Source organism: Cannabis sativa, chromosome 4 (assembly GCF_029168945.1).
Source record: "Cannabis sativa cultivar Pink pepper isolate KNU-18-1 chromosome 4, ASM2916894v1, whole genome shotgun sequence".
Taxonomy (NCBI): domain Eukaryota; kingdom Viridiplantae; phylum Streptophyta; class Magnoliopsida; order Rosales; family Cannabaceae; genus Cannabis; species Cannabis sativa.
In genome coordinates this window covers 78960005-78973403 of record NC_083604.1, presented here as the reverse complement: position 1 = coordinate 78973403, position 13399 = coordinate 78960005, and the positions used below count along the sequence as shown (strand labels likewise).

Here is a 13399-nt window from a genome sequence, read left to right as displayed (position 1 = left end):
ATCACAAAAGAATATATCATGTATATATTTTGTGTCTCAAAAGATACAAATCATACTATTTTTCCTTTTTATCGTAAACGAATTAAGCATAGTCATAAATAAAGTACAAAAAGTGAACAAGAAGACATGCAAGTGTAGCATAATAAAGGCTAAGATTAACATCCACTACACTATACACAAATAAAATAATCAATAGAATAATTAGTTATATATAATATCCACACCCAAAAATTAATGTGACAAAATACTAGACATTTTAAAAATCTCAAGCATTAACAGTAAGTAGATTATAAATTTCAGAACATGACAAGGTTGATTTTCACCATATATATAGCTTGGCATATAGATATAATATACAATTTTAACCATGGCATGTAGAAGCATACTAGCTAATATATATACTCATGTAATACCATGATGATATATGATCATTTAGGAAAAATTTCACTTATTAGCATAGGTAACAAACTTACATTAATTTAATGCATTCACTACCTTATCCATCTTATTTAAAGGGTAATATGCTTTAAACATTGCTGGAATTAACATTAATATATGCCAAATGTCATGAATAAAGACATATATATCATCATATAAAGTAATTATAACAATTACAAAAGAATGACAAAGAATAAAGACACAAAAATAAGGTTATTGTGATCAATAACAATAAGCTTCCTATGTAGTTACAAACAAGTATTATTTTATGTTAATTAATGAGACTCTCCTCCAAAGTGTACGTACAATATTAATAGAGTAATAATGATAATACTCTTGAAATTTAATATGGCATGTGCACTTTTGAAAAGAAAAAAAATGTAAAATAAAAATGATGGCTAATCATAGATAAGTACTTATTTTGAGTGCTCTCTATAACTAATTACTGAAAAAGAAAACAACAACACAATGAATTCAACCGAACTTTTCACCAAAAAATCAACTGACACCCAAAACTAATTTGTATACAAAGACAAGAGAAGCCAACTTATATCAACACAATCATTATATATACAGCTAAAAAAAATAATAATAACAAAAAAAACCTAGGATCATTATTATGCAAAAGCCTGCAAGCCATATATATTCTCAAATTTAGTAGAGAACATGTGCACAGGTACATATACATGGCAACATATATAGGGAATTCATATTTAGTAGAGAACATAATTAAGTTTATATTTTACTATTGGAAAATCATTTATAATAGCAAGATCTTAAACAAGTACATGCATGCATTGGGAAAATTAATATAAACAATTGAGCTCCATAATGATCTACTCAGTATGTGCTAATAAGAAATAAAAATTTAGAATCAACAATTATGTGCAATAATTCCCTTAAGAAAATATATATAATTGGAAGTGTGGTTAAACTGAACCAAATATACAGTAAATAAAATTATGAAGAATCAAGTTATTGATTATACATATGGGGCATATTTAGAAAGAAGAAAATATATAGAGCATTGGGATTGGATAAATTTTATCACCTAATAATTTTAGTTTTATCAAGAAGTTCTTCCTTAGACATATTGAAACTAACTTCTTCTAAAAAAACTTTTTATTATTAGAGAGCTAAAATGTTGAAAACTCACTCATGCCCTTAATTATTCAAGTAATAGAGAATGTTTTGAAAAAAAAAAAAATTATCCAACAACCTAACTAATTAATAATGGGTAATGGGGAGCACTCAATTACAACTAAAAGTAGATAATGAAAATAATTAAGAATCCACTAAGTACAATAAAAGTATTACAATACAATACAAATGACAATATACATTTTTAAGAGAAAATAGTCACTCCCTAACAAAAGACTACTACAAATTTTTAGGAGAAAACCCCACTATATATTTTCTCTCTAAAACTCTCTCACACTTCCTATCTTTGTTGACTCTTTCTCACTCTCTTGCTCAAAATGTGATATCTAAATAAGGTGAATTCAATGATAATTAATAATCAATTTAGTAGCAAACAAGAGAAAATTTCTCTTTTATTGTGATTTGCACCCACATGGAAAATAATCCAAGATTTGACTCAAAAGACAAAGTACATACAAGTCAAATATCATTTTGTTTGTATTAAGGTGGAAGGTGGTGTGTGGACATGTAAATAAATTCCATATATACTAAAGGCAACCTAAATTAAATATATATTTACTTCTTGTTGATCCTTCATCAGCCTAGCTAGCTAGTTGGAAACATAATTAGCAGCATGAACATAGAAAATGGCAAGTAGAAAGAATTTAAGTGAGAGAAATGTGACAATAAATCTACTATTACTTCCTCAGTATGATATTGGTTAAGTCAAAAGCTATTGAATTAAGTAACAAGTTGTGTAGTTTGCAATTTAGCACGAACCACTGCCTCATCACTATAGGCGGTTCATAGTTTTATTAGCCTAAGCTTTACCGCCTCTTGGTCTTGCGTCTATAGATAATTGAGAAACGATCACTATTTTCCATTGAGTGCAAAGGATCCCCATTATAGAGAGAAAGGGTGAGAAAAGACTAAGTGTGTTAAGGAAAAACCACACTTTTACTTTATTCCATAGCATTGAAGAAGTAAATTAAACAAGCTTTGCTAGCTATCACATATTTTCCCACTTAAAGTCACTTTAACATTCTTTAAATAAAAAATAAGAAGAAAATTTGGTTTTACCAAAGAAACTATATATACTAGTGCTTAAACATGCAAGATTGTAAGTAAATCTCTACTCTTGCTCCTATTAATTTCAAGTTAAAAGTCACTTTGCTATAGTGACACATACTTCTACAATATTTTCTAAATATTTTGTCTCAATTTTGATTTTCAGGTTCTTATAATTTTCTTATATCTTATATATATCAACTTTAGCTTGTGATTGAGCGTCTAGCTAGTACCAACACATCCTATACTCACCAAACACAACAATAGAAGTCACTATTAAAAACAATCAATTAGTTATTTATTTGATGATCTCACATCACAATGGAGCTATAGCTTTGAATAACAATTAATTATATGATAAACAAACCAACATGTTACAATTGTTTTACTCCATCTATTACTCATAGAAGTTAAGAATTTCTATTATCAAAATTATCCCTACTGTTTCCTAGAAATGGGCTAAATATAGTGCCTATAAGAGGATCATATATATATGCTGATCAAATGATAATTCATGACTAAAGTTTATACTTCATACCTAGCTAGTTACCAAAAATATTAACATACAGATGAATACATAAAATTTCACACAAATTAAACAATGGAGGAGAATTAATTCCTCAAATGTTATGGAACTAGCCCTCAATAATGAAAATGTTAACTGTTAGAGTTAAGTTATTTTTAAATGGATCTTAATTAGGATAACAATTAAGCTGACAAAAATAACATTTGACACTTGGGATATGTACTTTCCTTTAGAGATATACAATATTGTTATTCTTCAAGCATGAAATACATTATTATATTATGCAATGGGGTTGATCCATATATATTTATATTAATTTATATAATATAAGTAAGAGAATTGCTAAAAGGTATCACTGGTGCTTAGCACCCTCCTTCGTGTCATACTGCTATTGGTGTAACTAAGTAACGAGTCTCCTAAAATTTAAAAAAATAACTTTTAGGAAATATGTCTAACCAAACGTATGACGCTACCTATGAAAAGCACTGCTCTATAAGTAATTGTGGAATCAAATCAACTAAGGAAAATAATTAATGTTTAACAACGAAAACATAACATAACATGGCATGGCATAATACAATGTTTGGTGAGGCAATAATATTTTAAACAAAAGTGTATTTACTTAACTACTGTAATTAGGATCAATCTAGTGCCGTTTGGTTGGAAGTAATGAAATGGAAAAGAATTAATTTTTATTCCATTCTTTTGTTTGGTTGCATTTTGGTATTGAAATGTCTTTTTAACTATTTTGATCGAATGACTACTCCATTTTGAATCGGAAGGAAAGATATTCCAATGCAAATTGAGATAAAATTTAATTATTTTTTAACAATTGCTTTTATGCCTTTCAATAAATTTGATTGTATTCCTATTCCTAGTTCTACTTTTATGTTTTCATTCCTTGCAACCATTATTTGAGTTTGTTTGGTTGAAGGTGACAGAATGAAAAGAAAAATCAATCCAATGCAAGATAAAAATAATAATAACTTTTTATCAATTTTTTTTTTCATCTATATTCTATTCTCATTCTAATTCTTTTGTTTTTATTCCTTTTAACCAAACTTACCCATAGTGTTTACAAAAGCTACCAATCAATAACATTATATAAGATCAAAATAACCCTCCCCAAATCAATTATAATTAAGCATATTCAATTGTATACGGATTCGTTTGGTATCCCGGATTGAGTCTGTATATGTATTGTATTAATTGCCTAAAACAAATTTATATAGTTCTCTCTATCTTCTTTATTTACTATTAATTATCTTATAATTGAGACACAAGATCAGTTTATTTTAAATTGCTTGAATTATTGTGTATTGACATGTGATAATTAATCAAAAAAATAGTCATAAAATCTTTAACACTTTAATAAATTAAATTCAATACCTCACCTGACCGAAGTATATATATGTGGCCTGTAAACAATATAATATATATATATATACACACTGATGAAGTGATTATCACCTACAAATTCAATTATTTGGATGACAAGTTCTACAAATAAAAACACGCTACACAATTGTTAGCAACAATTTTATCATCATATGATATAATCATATAGTATCCTTAAAATTGTAAACATCTGCATTCTGCATCATACATATTTCAGAAATAATGTTCAAGATTATAATACAGCCAAAATTTAGAAAAACATCTCAAAATATATAATAAGTTGCCACAAAAACAAGTACGCTTTATAAGTGATCAAAATATTAAGCACTCTCATGGTTAACAATCAAAACTTTTGTAAACATAATTGGCTTAAGTAAAAAAAAAAAAAAAACTTAACACTTATTTTCTAAACAAATGACATCATGTTATTTGATATTGTTCACATATCATAAGTAGTAATTAAGATGTAAACACCAAATTCCATTAATTAATCCACTCTTCCTTTTTTTCCTTTTTCATATTCTTTTGCCTATTAATTCATGTTATAAGTAATTTTTTCCTTTTATCTTATGAACATGGTCATATATATTATTTGGGAGTGAATCACGAAATGGTAATCACACCATGGTGTATAACTATTGAATCAAGATTGAGTTGATATATCGATTGAAAGCCAAAGTATATACTAGCTAGACATTCCTAATTTTTTCCATTACTTCTATAGATGGACAACTTATAAAACTCATATATAACCCATGTAAAAATCTTATGTTTTGTTAGTAGTGTCATCGAAATATCATCTATACATGAACACATATAAATATATATATATACATATATAGTGTTACCTGGGTAGCAGTGATTAATCCATATATATGTATTGTATGACAACGGGAGAGAGCACGCATGTGCACAGTCACGCACGTTTCGTTTTTCATGAATATTAACACAAGCGTGCTCTCTCTCGTTGTCATCCCAACCCAAACCAACCACCACTGATCCTCTCTCCCTATCAAAATAAATATAATTAAATTAATTACTTCATTATTATTACTTATTAATTCATTAATTATATTTTTGTACTTACCGACGAATTTAATTAATTAATAATGATTAGACAGCTGACCCAATTGAGAAGAAGTACTCCACCTTAAATCTGATATTGAGAACCAACGAACACTCTAAAACCAAACAAGAAAAAAAAAATATATTATTTATTCTGATTTAAAATAACAACTATTTTATCATTTTCCACACGCATTATAAATTGTCGAAGAAGAAGATCAGCCAAATTAATTAACATAATAATGACCAAAATCTATTTTTTCCAAAAAAAAAATTAAATAAATAAAATAATTAACACTTACGAATAATATATATTAGATCAAAAGAAATAATATCGCATGCGATTATGATATTATTGTGTGTAAAATATAAATAAACCGTATATCTATTTTTCTAAAAAAAAGAAAGAGAGTAGAAAACTGGAAATATTCCCAATAAAAGGTAAAATGAAATGCATGCAGCCCTAATTGTGGTGATGATGAGTTAAATCTTCATAATATATACAGTTTTATTACAGACAAAATATGATAAGAATCCGTATATATATATATATATATGACGGTATGAGAAAGAAAAAAGAAGTGAAAAACAGAAATATTTTCTGACAGATTTCTGATGAGGAAAATTACAATAGTAAAGTTTTGTTGAACAAACCACAAAAGGAAATAAATAAACAAATAAGCCGTACACATAGAAATAGAAATAGAAAAAGAAAAAGAAAAGAATAGTGTGATGAGTTTTGTGTAATAGTGACAAACTTAAATAATCAAAACATATATATTTTAGATCTTTGAGAGCCTCACTACTTACCAGATTCAAACCTTTAAATTAATGGGTTTTTGAAATTAGTTGAAAAAACTAATTAATCTGAACAAAATATAATAAATAGAGAGAATAATAAAGATCCAAACAGTATAAATAATAACCTAAAAGAGATGGAGAAATAAGTAGTTGTGTAAGTAAGGATTGGGAGAAGAGAATTGGGACCTTAAAAATGAGGAATAAGCCCTTTCGAGAAGAAGAGAAAGAGTTTTGTTTTTTTTTTAGGTTTTCCAGGAAACGAGAGAAGAAAGGCACAAAGAACAAGAAGATAACCAATATCTCATACCTCCTATCAAATATCAACACTTTATACACAAAGGTCTTATTTTATAATATTTTAGTCAAACTCTCACCATCCCCACTACAATACATAAAGGGAAAGAGAAATGGTAAAAGGTACGCGGTGTCAAGCACCTTTTTATGTGTTAATGTCGTTATTGGTCCAACTAAGTATTAGGTCCTATATAATTTAATATAATAGCTTTTAAAGAGTATCGTTAACTAATCGCAACGCGACATGTCACAAAGGTGCTAGACACTACTAGTGCCTAATAGCAATGCTCAAAGGGAAACTTACAAAAAAACAAAATACAGTAACTTTTACAAAAAATATTGTCACACATAAAAGTTTACAAAAATATTGTGTTTTTATAAATTATCAATATAACACAAAACACTCAAAATACTAGTATAACAACTAAAAAATATCAGTGAAAACTTAACACAATATACTAAATATGAAACTTATAAAAAAATACAGTAAAAAAGTAAAAAATACTGTCTGACAATATTTTTGTAAAAAAATGATAAAAATTAGTACACCATATAAATTTTCGGGATAAGTTGAAAAATACATTTTTTTTTGTATCAATTAATCAAAAATACCCTCATATTGTTTTTAAATTAAAATATACCCAATTTTTTAGTGGATTGCCTAATATACCTTCACTCTCTAGCATATAATTTACATAACCTAAGGGGTCTAATGGAGACATCATCTATAAAAGTGGATATATCTAAAAAAAATATGAATATACAGATAAAAATTAAAACAAAAACAAATAAAATAAAATGGGTATACAATATAATTTCCTCTAAATTTTCCTATATAAATTTAGCAAAAAAAATAAGTAAACTTGTTAAAGTGTTCTAATATTATACAGTAGAAATTTATATATTATAAATTATGATAAAAATTAAAATTTATGTTATATTAAATGTGTATAAATAAAAAATCGTTATTTTTTTTTTGGAAAAAATATGATAATTTAATTTTAAATTTATTGTGCATATTTTTTTTTTATGTTAAAATGTGATTATAATTTTTTAATATTACAATTTAAATTTAAACTCATTTCATATATATATAAAAATAATATCGTTCTAATAAATAAATTTATTTTTTGCAATTTTAGAACTTTTATAGGTATTTGACTGTTAAGTGTTAAGTAAATAGCTATGTGGCAATTCTTAATTGGTCTAAGTCATTAAATTTTTATTTTTTTAAAAAAAATTGATTTAATTATACAAATAAAAAAAAATAACACTTAGATAATAACTTAAGATTAAATGGTCAAATACTTATAGAGTTTCAGAAATTAATATAATTAAAGTATTATTACCGCCAAAAATTAAACTTAGGTATTTGTTTGCAACTAAAAGTTAAACTTAATTATTTATACAGCAAATTACTTTTTACACAATAAAATAGAAAAAATATTTATGTTTCTTAAAGAATCACTATTTTTATTTAGAAAAATGTCTTAGAAAATACCACCAAAAAAAAGAGATCTCAAAGGAGTTGATGACTAAATGATTCATTGATAACTCGCATCAACCAAAATGATATTCTAAACACATAAAGAATAACCAGGCCACCAAACTTTGCTAGAAGTAGCTTGCAAAGCAAATACAACAAGAGTATCAACTACTACGTTGATAATTTTAAGGCAATAATTAAAAATCACAATGGAAAAATTTAAGACCATAAATATCTAATATCACCAATAATAAGTAACCCCAAAGAAAAATCCAAATCATTGAAGGATTGAGCTTATGGATCAAACTTTGACAATCAGATTCAACCTGGAGATTTTGGATGCCAAAAAAGGTGCATTGGGAGAGTGTGTAACAAATTGCGAGAGCTTTTGCCCACTCTGGAGGAGGGCTTCTGTGAGCTTTCTAAGCTGCTATAGCGAAAACATTGTCATCTTGATCTCTGACCACCATAGCAAGACCACACGAAGTTAAGTTAGATCTCAATATCGCGTCTGTATTGGCTTTGAACGACCCTAGAGGAGGGTTTCAGTGAGGCAGATATGTAGCTACATCGTGGATAGGACTGATCGTGCCTCTTGTTTGCACTGTGGTAAGAGCCCAAAACTCAGCCGCCCAAGGGCCTATGAATTCTGGCAGAATAGAAGAATTTTCATGAACTCTATTGCGACAAAACCAAATACACCACCAAATAACAAGAACCGATTTGGTTTCTCTACAAGAAAGTTGGAGAAGATAATTACAAATAAAATCATGAATATCATTAACAATCATATTTGGATCATCAAGTTTAAAAGCACGTAGCTTCTGAGTCGAGGCAAGCTTGCTACAATCCCAAAGTGCATGATATGTAGTCTCCAAGCGGGCATAAGAAATTATTAGTGTGGTGTCAAAAATATCTTTTTATTATTATTTTTTAAAACATCCAAAAAGTATATAATATTTTTAAAAAATGAAAAGTATTTTAATATAGGAGAATTATCCCATATACTATTTTTTTAACATTTTTTTTTTCAAATTTACGATTTGAGTTTCTAAAGTGGTTACAGCGCTAGTTGCAACAGAGATTTCTGTACGATTTTTTGTTGCAATTTAGGTTGCAGCACTAGTTGCAATATGAGTTTCTATGTAGAATTCTGTAAAAAAAAAAAAAAAAAAAAAAAAAAAAAAAAAAAAACTATTTTAAAGTGTAAAAATAAAAAAGTCCCTTTAATATATTAATAAATGGCTAACTAATAATTATAAAATTTAAATTATATACATATAATAATAATGTTCTTAGATAACTACCGAACAAATAATAATAATTCATTGAAAATAATAATAATAATAATAATAATGTTTAGAGTTAGAACTATTTCTAAATGCATAATTATTAATTTTCATTACCGTACATGAGGCCTTTTTAAATCAGAAATGCAGTAGTACTCGCAGAAGGAGAAGAAAGCAGTTATGTTCATTCAATTTCAAAATAATAATAATAATCATAAAAATAATTAAAAGGTGATTAAGAGTATTATTTATTTATTTTAATAAATGATTAAGAGTTGTTTGTTATGCGAATGTGGAAGTGAAATCAATCAACTGTTCTTCGTAGTGGGTGGGTCAGCAGCCCACGTGCCGCACGTGCGGGCGTGTGTAGTACAATTAGTAATTTGGTTTGGAGTGATTGTCCTTTCTTGTCGGTTTCTTCTTTGTCTTATTGTAATTCTGCCTTTGCTTTTTTATTTTTATTTTTATTTTTATTTTTATCACTCCTTTTGGTAATACTAAATTACTAATTCCACTCATTTCATGATAGACTGTCGTCCTCTATATCCACCAAAAATAAAAAAAATAAAGATAATTTAATTAGTACTAATTAAGACCCCCAAAAAATAAGTGTACTTGTTTTATTTCCCTCCTTCCTTGTAAAAAATAAAAGTTTTCATCAATGTACTATTAATTATTGGGTAAATAATATTTTAAATTTTTTTGTTAAAAAAAAAAAATTACCTACTATATTTAATATATGAAATATATATATAACTAGTCTAGTCGTAATACAATTATCATATTATTATTATGTATTATTTTAATTAAAAGTGAACTTTGGGTACTATTTTAAAAAATGAAATTTTAATAAATATGCATAAAATACTCTAATTTTTTTTTTCCCTAAATCCATATGTATTAAAATTGTCTATAGATGATCACATTACCATATTTCCCATGATACCCCTCACATTTGAAATCCCAAACCCAAACTGCCTCCTCTCCCTGCCTCTCGCCCAAACCCACGGTGAATTTATCCCAAACCCATCCAATCTTAAACCCACAGTGACGGCGCCCCCTGCTCTTGACACTATTGACGGTGGACCCAGACATCATCTTTTTTAGGAATGTCATATCCCACAAATATTAAATGTTATGTGTTTAGGGAAAAAATATTAAGTATATGTAATTATAAAAAATCAAATTTTCCTTTAAAAATTACAAGACCTAATTTTTCATTTAATAAAACAGCGAACCAAGTCGATAACTTTTACAAAACACAAGTTTTAAACTAACATTACTCAAAATTAATATTTTCCTCTTAAATAAAACAACTACTCTTTTTCAACACAATAACTTGGATCACTTTTCTCTTTCCATGGGTCGGAGAAAAAAGGAAATTTAGAAACCAAAAATTCGAGGGCAGCAGTAGTGGTGGCTCGGTGGTGGAGTGGCGACAATGGTGGTTCTCGCACAACGATGGTCGAGAGAAGACACTGGTGTGACTCTCGCATGACAGACACACACACACAGAGAGAGAGAGAGAGAGAGAGAGAGAGAGAGAGAGAGAGAGAGAGAGAGAGAGAGAGAGAGAAACAAGATTGTGGGTTGGTTGGGTTCATTTAGGATGAAGTATGAATGAAATGAAAGAAGCGCGTGAGGGTTTTATTTTGGTTGAGTATACCTGGCGGTTTAAAACTATCAACTATACTATAGAATACGATTTTAAATCATAGGCTATATTATAGCCGATAATTTTAAATTGTCGAGTATAGCCCACTTATAAAATCGCGCAATTTTTAAGGCATGCTTAAAAGCTGCCGCCTATACCTCCTAAGTGTTAAAAACCGTCAAGAATATTCAATATTTCCCGATAGTTTTCAACACTCAACTTTTAGCAATGGTCCCCCCAAAAAAGCATTTTTAAGACCGTTGGGAATTTTGAGTTTTGTAATAGTATTTTAACGATCTAAAATGTTCAGGAGACATGATTTGGTATATATATTAAAATTTAGGGAGCAAATTAAAGCTGCAAAACTCTTAATTAAAACCACTTGAGGCTAACTCAAGTGGCCATAGGTGGGTGTTTGTGTGGAGGTCCTGGGTTTGAGTTCCAAATAAAGCATGGCTGTAATATATAAACGCTTAAATAAAAAAAAAACTCTTAATTAGTCTAAAAAAAAAATATGTATCAAAACTATAACTAGAAAGTAAATTTTATTGTGTGTTAAATTTAACACAATGTTTTATTTTATTAGAGCATTTTTTATAGAGTGTTAAACGTATGGTATATATGCATGTTTTAGCCCATCATCATAAAAGTGAACTACAATAGTAGTGTATAAAGTGGTCTAAATTTAACATATGTTAAAAGTTATGTTAAATTTGACACAAATTATAGCGTTAGTCAAATTTTACATTATAATAAATATCACTTTTTATCTACTATTTTGCTGTTAGTTAATAAAGGTATCGTTTGGTAATAGTTTTATTTTTTAATTTTTTAATCACAAAATGAAAGTAAAATCTTGTTTTTGAAAAATAAAAATGCGTTCTGTAGCTATTTTTGTTTTTTATTTTTATTTTTTGATTTTATTTAAGTCGGTTCTAGGTCTGAGGTCGGATTTGGGTTCGGGTTCAGCGCTAAGGCCGTGGGAGGATTTGGGTCTGAGTCTGGTCGGAGTCTAAAATATTAATTAAGAAAAAAAACTATTTAAAAAAATATTGAAAGTAATCTTTTTCTGTTTTTAAAATTTTGATTCTCAATTCAAAAATTAAAAAGTGAAAACATTTTTATAGAACATATTTTTGAAAAATATTTTCACTTTTTCAATTTTAAAAATAGAAAACTGATTGAAAAAGTGTTACCAAATGACACCATAATTAATAACTTTTTACATGTTTTTTATGTATTTAATAAGGTTTTTTTAATGAAAAACATGTTAATTTTATCCTAATGTATTGAAACCTTATTATAAAATTTGGACAATGCCCAATTTTTAACATATGCCAAAATTGGTACAATTTACAGTACACCATTAAAAGTCTTTTATAGAAAGTGCTAAACATAACAATAGACCACTATCTAGCACTCTTGAATATATGCACTAACATATCGTTTTCAAAAAAAAAAATGCTCTAACATATAATATATTAGTGGTGGTGATTTATATTTTGGGTGTCCCATCTTCAAGTTGAGGAACACAAAAAGTCAATGCAAATTGCTAACTTTATGACTCTCCCCACCCACCTACCCACTAAGCATACAGTAAACTCCACTTGGCTTGAGACTTGAGTATACGAAATTTTATATATTTTTGCTTTTGAGTGTAAGTTTTATATTTAATATATGTGAAATGTTAAAAAAATACTCATAGTAATTAATTTTTTTTATGTATTAATATTGTTATTAATTCATCCTAAAAAAAAATATTCTTATTAGTTTAATTAAACATTAGTCTTATATAATTTAATATAATAATTTTTATTGCTAGTGAATCGCAAGACGACATATTTAAAGTGCTAAGTACCGCTAATACTACTACTACTATTAATAATAATAATAATAATAATAAAGGTAAATACTATTTTAGACCATGTATTTTACAAAAGTTATCATTTAAACTCTCTGTTAAGATGAACTATGCATTTTTTAAAATAGTACAAATAGAACTTTGAACATATTTTTTGTCATAATAAAATTTAATAATAATCTGATCCAAAGGTGTTATACAAAACTATTTATGTTTTCTGTATCCGTTCGTGTTAAGAATTGTCTTCAAGTTGATTATATTTGCTTTAAAAAAAGTTATCGAAAATTAAGCTTAGAGTTTCATTTTTATTATTTAGAAAAGTACAGGATTTATTTTGTCATTTAACAAAATAGGGAGTCTAATCCTTAACTTTTGCAAA

At 27.4% G+C, this 13399-nt stretch overlaps 1 long non-coding RNA gene across 1 annotated transcript; it reads right to left on the bottom strand.

Moving 5' to 3' along the window:
- Position 1: 1 nt before the first annotated feature.
- On the bottom strand, positions 2–6818 carry LOC115714668 (uncharacterized). The gene is made up of 3 exons (XR_004011098.2): positions 6623–6818; positions 5658–5751; positions 2–5579 (listed from the first exon to the last, which is right to left on the bottom strand). It is a non-coding gene; the product is annotated as an uncharacterized LOC115714668 (long non-coding RNA).
- Positions 6819–13399: the final 6581 nt, after the last annotated feature.